This window comes from Aplysia californica, unplaced genomic scaffold (genome assembly GCF_000002075.1).
Source record: "Aplysia californica isolate F4 #8 unplaced genomic scaffold, AplCal3.0 scaffold00017, whole genome shotgun sequence".
NCBI lineage: Eukaryota > Metazoa > Mollusca > Gastropoda > Aplysiida > Aplysiidae > Aplysia > Aplysia californica.
In genome coordinates, this window is record NW_004797287.1 from 1,554,516 (window position 1) to 1,561,855 (window position 7,340).

A 7,340-nucleotide genomic window follows, 5' to 3' on the forward strand; every position below is an offset into this window, starting at 1 on the left:
GCGCTAAAACACAAACATACTGACAAGATCTTTCTGTAAAATACAGCAGCTAACGGCGAGATCAGAGATGTTCACGTTACTTACAATTCCAAACGTTTTCAAATGGTTTTTCTGCCGATCAACGAAGGGGTCATTGTTGTTGTTGTTGTTGGTTTATGTTTTATTTTTTGGAGGGAGGCTTATTTCTGTTTTTGTTTTTATTTTTTGGTGTTGTTTTTTTTAAATACCACCATTCGCATCTGACGTCACTTATGAATAATCAGAAACAAATCATATACCCCAGACATTTTGCAAGACGCAAAAAACAACAACAGACAAAAGAAGTGGTGCGATATGAGAGATTTACATGATAGTATACTTCACAAGCAAATCCTGTGATTCCGCCACTCCTCTCTCGCGCTGTGAGTGCCCACTGGCAGGTTCCGCACAGCAGGGTCCAGGAACATACGACGCTCGACAAAATTCGCCTGGTCACTAAGACATGACTGATATTTGAGTGAGCGAAATCTTGCATCACGCTTATTATCACCTTCGGAATTCGCGGCCAGTCTCACTCCTGTCGCTTCGGATTGTGTTAGGAAGGACGTCAGGTGCCTTTCGGCAGGCTATAGACCCACTCACTGCGGCTGCCACTATTTACATTTGTGAGGCAGCGTGGTGGAATCAGGCTCTCGTCCAAATTATCAAAGTGAAGAAACTTGCATTTTTCCTCAGGTTTGTGAATTTTTATCAAATTTGTGTTTTTTTGGCTCAACACTTTTCATGCCCATTAAAGAACTCATTTCTGTTTGGATTTTTCTGAAAAACATTGATTAAAAGCACAAAAAATGAAAATGTTCTGTTACCACTGACTCTTAAGCTAAGAAAACAACAAAACTTTGGCGGCCATATTCTCACTAATTTTACCTCTGAAAACAGGTAACCCCCACCTGTTTCATTCGCAAATATCTCGACTTGCATTCAAGATAAATGGATATTATTTTCATCCAAATAAAGACTAGTGAACAAGCTATAAGATGATACCAATAACTCTACATGCCCAAAAATTGACGAGAGCCTGATTCCACCACGCTGCCACTATTTACATTTCTTGTTGGTCTAGACGTTCCAAGAGAAGTGCGTAAGCTGACAAAACGCCTTTTATTTGTTCACAGAAGATTTGAGAAAAAGAGTTGTTTTTAAATTGTCAGCGTAACCATTTCAAAATAGCGTTATTCCGAAATTTGAATCCTCATTTATTATTTAAAACTAGTCAGTTCCATTATGATTCGAGACTTAGTACTTTTTTTTTGACATTATCCAAGATGACGGACACTGTTGTTTATAGTTGTTGCTGTTGTTATTGTTGTTGCTGCTGTTGTTGTTATATTGTTGTTGTGGGAGTTGTTGTTGTTGTTGTAATATCATTATTTAATTATTATCCTCGTTAAAGTGGTTATTTTTATCCTTCTTTTTAAACTTTTTGGGTCGATTTTAATCATTATAGACACTATTGTTGTTGTTACTGTTATGTTTGTTCCCAGAGTGTTAATTCATTAAATTTAGTTTTTCTTGGTGAATTGAATTGAGGGAAAGGGGGGGGGGGGGGATGACAGGCGACGGGTTCTAGACTAGGTGACCTCTCGGATGAAATAATCCTTTTCTGTCTCTAACCTAGCCCAGCCACAGCGTTCAGTTTGAAGTAATCTATTACAACTAGTTTGTAAACCTGAACCCACTACCCTCGATTATATCATTAAATTAAGATATTTTCTATCCAAAGATCCCCAGACATTACATGAATGCCGTTCCAAGTCCCAACTGGGGAGACACTTTCATTTAATCGCAAGGATCCTAATGGTGTTTTTACTGGACTTGCGGTCAAAATGTGGGCAGAGTCGCCATTAAATCTATCCCATCAGAGGCCTTAAGCTGAGAACATCCAAGAGGGAAACGATGCTTAAAATATAATAATAGATAATAATAGATAGCATTTGTAGCCTATATAGCGCAAATCCTCGCTCAACAGCAAGCTCTTAGGGCTTCACAATCTATACTACTACCCCCAGCAGACCTGAGAGCATTCTAAAACAACCTCAACTTCTTCGGAAGCATACAGTGCAATCAGCCATTTATAGGCGCTAAAACACAAACATACTGACAAGATCTTTCGCTGTCTATGGCCGGGTACCCATTCCCACCTGAGTGAAATAGGGAAAATTCGTGTAAAGTGCCTTCCCCAAGCACACAACGTCGGGCCCGCGGCTCGAACCGCTGACCCCGCAACATCTATCTATCTATCTATCTATCTATCTATCTATCTATCTATCTATCTATCTATCTATCTATCTATCTATCTATTCAGAAGAAAGACACACTCAACCAACTATCAATTCTAATTTATCATTCTTATCCCCTCTAAGAGGACTTCGTCAATGACCTAGATCCCTTCTGCCTAACAAGTATAATTACTGACCAACGGGGTTCTGGTTCAACACACTGCAGTAACTTCTAGACGTCATTCCGACGGGTAGCAAAATTAGTATAGCTAAGGCGTACGGCTGTTGATGAATAAACATGCTTGTTAGGTCGCTTTATAAACATTTGACAATGAAAGTCATGGAAGGGCTTTTAAAAAGAAAATAAGCTCTAAGCTCTTTCCTTGACTTCAAATACGAATATTAATGTGATCATTATGTTTGTTAAAAGAGTTTATTAATTGGGGAATTACAATTTACGGAAACATTAGTTTCTTGTAAAAATGATATAAAAATAAGTAACAAATGTTGCCTTTGAAGAAATAGGTGTACCATAAGTATTTTTCATTAAATCACAGCCCTCAAACCGAAGAAATCTGCAACAAAGTACCGTGCTTTGAAATTACTAGCGGGTTTACATCCCCACAAAACCTTTGAAGTCTCCTGAAATAATGATGAAAGCAGACCTAACACTTTTTGAGAAAACTTTGTGAGATTTTGTTTGAGGAGGGTATTAAAACCTAAAAGAGATGGGAAAAACCCGTAGATAAGATTCGCCTTCGTGTAATCCTTTAAGTTCTTAACTAAATAATTCATTAGCGCACGCAGCACATCCCCCCCCCCCCCACACACACACATACACATACACACACACACACACACACACACACACACACACACACGCACGTACACGTATACCCACACCCCAACACATCAATTTTTTAATTATACATACATACATTCATATATATATTGAACGCTATTAAAAACGCAACGTTTCCAAAACATAAAAAAGGCAAATAATAATATTCTCTGATCGTCATGATTTTTGGAGGAACAAGTGAGCAGTTGTTAGTCCACACACCTATGTACGATGTTAGCTATTCCCATTAATACTTTTCGTCACTTAACTACAATAAACTATGCTGGATTAAAATGTGTCCATTAGTTGCTATATATTACAAACGATAGGTGGCCTGTAAAAGTTCAAGACTTAATGGGATGAGTAGAAGGCTATGGAATCAACCATTGCTTGGAACCGTTAGCATCTACACACTACGAGATGAGCTTCTTCAGGGGACGGAGCGCTTATTGGGGATTCTCCTTTTGCAGTGATGTCGGTCCATCACACAAGTAACAAGTAACAAGTATCTATCTATCTATCTATCTATCTATCTATCTATCTGTCTATCGATCTGTCTATCGATCTATCTATCTATCTATCTATCTATCTATCTATCTATCTATCTATCTATCTATCTGGGCTGTAAGGGTTGAGGGTGAAACCCCAGACGCTCTTTGGCAAGCCAGCCTCAACCAAGTCAACTCCCCGCCCGTGTCGAACAGCCTGGGGACCCCTGCTCTGTGTATAGGAGCAGGGGTTGCAGACGGAGCTCTGGCCTGGAGGTACCATAGCCCTGTGAGGTGCAAAGTGAGGAACGACTCTTCGGCTCGTAGAAGGGTCCATACACATCCACCATTATGGTAGGTCTGGCGTCACAGCAGGCCAACCAGTTCATTCAGGAATTTACTCTCGACATCTTCTTTCCTCCCTCTCGTGGGAGCTCTACAGACGGGGCATGGTACCCACAGACTGCCAGATAACTCGTTGTGAGATGTCTCTGCGGACCCAGAAGGCCTTGTAGCTGTAAGGAATAGGCTGCCTGGAAACAGATGACGTCCCCTCAGATATCCTGGCAAAAGCTCGCTGACCCATGACGTGACGACCCTCTGTCTGAGTAGATGTGACCATCCTTTGGATTATTCTACCCCATGAACGGAAATAGTGATAGCAGTTAGCCAGAAGATAGCAGATGGTGGGGATTGGGGAAACGCAAGCTACGCTTGGTGATGTGGACAAATCACTGTGGAAGGAACGCGTTACCCCTTACTCAATGGGACCCCTTACTGGACTGCTCGGACGATCACTGGCCATTGGTTGCACTTTGTGACTCCCATCTCACATAGAGTGTGCCTACACCCTCTATAATTGTCTACTATCTAAGAAATCCCCGTGAAGGTTGATGGAAAACAGGACAGCAAACATTGCACCTAATCTGAGGCAGCGTGGTGGAATCAGGCTCTCGTCAAAATAATCAAAGTGAAAAAACTGGCATTTTTCCGCAGGTTTGTGAATTTTTATCAAAATTTTTTTTGGGCTCAACACCTTTCATGCCCGTTAAAGAACTCATTTCTGTGTGGATTCTCTGACAAACGTTGATTAAAGGCAAAAAAAAATGTAAATGTTCAGTTACCACGGACTCTTTAGCTATGGAAATAAACTAATCTTTGGCGGCCATTTTCTCATTAACTTTACCTTTGAAAACAGGAAACCCCCACCTCCTTCATTCGCAAATATCTCGACTTGCATTCAAGATAAATTGATATTTTTTTCATCCAAATAAAGACAAGTGAGCAAGCTTTAAGATGATATCAATAACTCTACATGCCCAAATTTTGACGAGCGCCGGATTCCACCACGATGCCTCACCTTTGTTCTCTTGTGGCAAGATGTTTAGGCACAAGCCAGTGTCAGGACAAGACTACCACCTACCTGAGATCCTACAGGGATGCATACAAGCCTTTACAACCCCCAAGCCAATAGAATCAACGATAAATGAAACTATACGAGCTCGGATGTCGCCTCGGTTATCAAGGTCCGTGCTATCTGCCTTCACCCGGGAGCGGGAGTGACAAGTCAGCTACTGGGACCCACACTGCAGGTATAGGGGCCACAAGCAACACTCAGACACGACTGACTCCCCAACCTACAGACACACAGACATTGAATATACTCCAACTGAACATCTCATCACAACAGGAAAAGAAAATGGAACTTGCAAAGATGCTGTCAGACTTACAAATTCATGTAGCTCTGCTACAGGAAACCCAACTACCCAAGCGAATAGAGTTCCATTTGACAGGCTACACAATGTACCTCTGCAAGTGCTCCAAATGTCAAGGTGTCGCAACCCTCATTCGGAATGACATCACCGCTGAGGTTTCTCACCCCGAAACCGATGACGAGACTGACATGCAGGAAGTTAAATTGCAGCAGTCGGATGGAACAACCATCTACAATGTATACTGCCCACCGAGAACTACTCTCCAGCTGAACTTCCGTGTGTGGAGACAGGGACTGTTCTTCAGACTGCAAAAGCTGGATCAAGAAATTTCTGTTTTGCAGAACTATCCAGACATCATGTGTCAGCAAGATTTCTTCACAGAGGACACTCGGGGACGGCCTTCCACAGGGGTCAGCACTCAGCTGTACCCTCTTCCTGTTGTTTATGAACGGCCTGCCAGATGTCATCTCCTGTCAGAAAGCACTCTACGCCTACGACTTGCTCATCTGGAGCTGAGGAAGTGACATGAGAGCACTGAACCAAGCCATCAACGCAGACTTGACTACTATCTCGTCCTACTGCCAGCTATGGGAGATGGAGATCAACACAGACAAGACTGTTTTTGGACTCTTCAGCCTCAAAAATAAGGTTACAGCAGGTCAGGTAAACCTTAAGATCAATGGAACCAACATCAAACATGAGGACTATCCCAAGTACCTTGATGTACAACTGGACCGAAAGCTGTCTCTCAATGAGCACTTAGGGGAGCTGACCAAGAAAGCCACCTCCTGACTAAACCTTTTGGAACACCTTTCATCACTAAACTGGGGAGCTGACAAAGCAACCCTCCGACAACTTTATATATGGTATGTCAGATCTGTGATTGACTACTCCCTACCACTACAATCCATAGCCAGCCAAATCTCTTTGGCACAGCTTGACAGAGTACAGAACCAAGCACTCTGATTTGTCTCTGGTGTGATGAAGACCACGCCTACAAGCGCCTGCGAAATCCACACCAACATAAAACCTATGGAACCCAGAAATAAGAGTGCTACACTCGAAACCTACGAAAGATTTGTGCGACTAGAAGACACGAACGAAAACAGAAAAATGCCAGATGAGTGGGAACCAAGAACACGCATCCAGAAGACCTCCTTCATACGAGAAGCAACAAAACTACTTGAGGAGTTTGACTCACCCGAGAACAGAGAACTAATCACCAATATCAGCAGCCAACCTCCTTACTGGCAGGCACCAGAAATCACAATAACGACGAGACTTCTAGACTCTTCTTGTGACAAGACCACACCAGAAGAAATCCTCAGAACTAGTTTCCTGGAGACAGTGGACTCATATGCTGAAACCCCAATTCATGCTTACACAGATGGGTCAACAACAAACACTACACGGAATGATGGATACTGATCCATCTTCAAATATCGAATAAGACCCAACTATTTGGCCCATGTGGAACATACAGCTCCAACTATGACGCAGAGAGAGTTGCCATAGTAAAGACCCTGGAGCTGATCACCCAAGACTTTTTTAAAAAGGCGCAGTAACACCAGGGGGATGTTGTTGTCTTCCCAGACTCAATGTCAGTACTCCAAGCCGTCGAGGAAGGAGGAGACTACAGAGGTGACGGGAACATTCTCAGCCTTGTAAAAGAAATGGGCAGTACCTATGGGGCCGGGTCACACTGCAGTGGGTGCCTCGCCATTCTGGATTACCAGGGAATGAGACTGCAGACCAGCTATCAAAGACTGGAGCAAGCCTGCCCCAGACAGCCACAGCCGCCTCTTTACAGGCCTGCAGAGGGATCATCCAAGCTAAAAGCAGAGACGAGTGGCTAAACAGATGGGCCAACGCAGAAACAGGAAGATCTCTCTTCGAGTACATGGACAAACCCATCCCCAAAGACTCATCGAATCTTTTATGTAGCGCTGATCAGACTTTGATCTTCAGAGCGCGAACAGGACACTTACACACCAACAAGCACATAAATAGACTTAACCACATGTGGGAACCCCATTGC

At 42.8% G+C, this 7,340-nt stretch overlaps 1 protein-coding gene across 1 annotated transcript in view; it reads left to right on the forward strand.

The window, feature by feature from the left end:
- Positions 1–222: 222 nt before the first annotated feature.
- LOC101864354 (cardioacceleratory peptide receptor) overlaps positions 223–7,340 on the forward strand; it is a gene marked incomplete at its 3' end in the record, with an annotated part of 38,483 nt that continues 31,365 nt past the window's right edge. The window contains 1 exon segment of the mRNA XM_013086084.2: positions 223–714.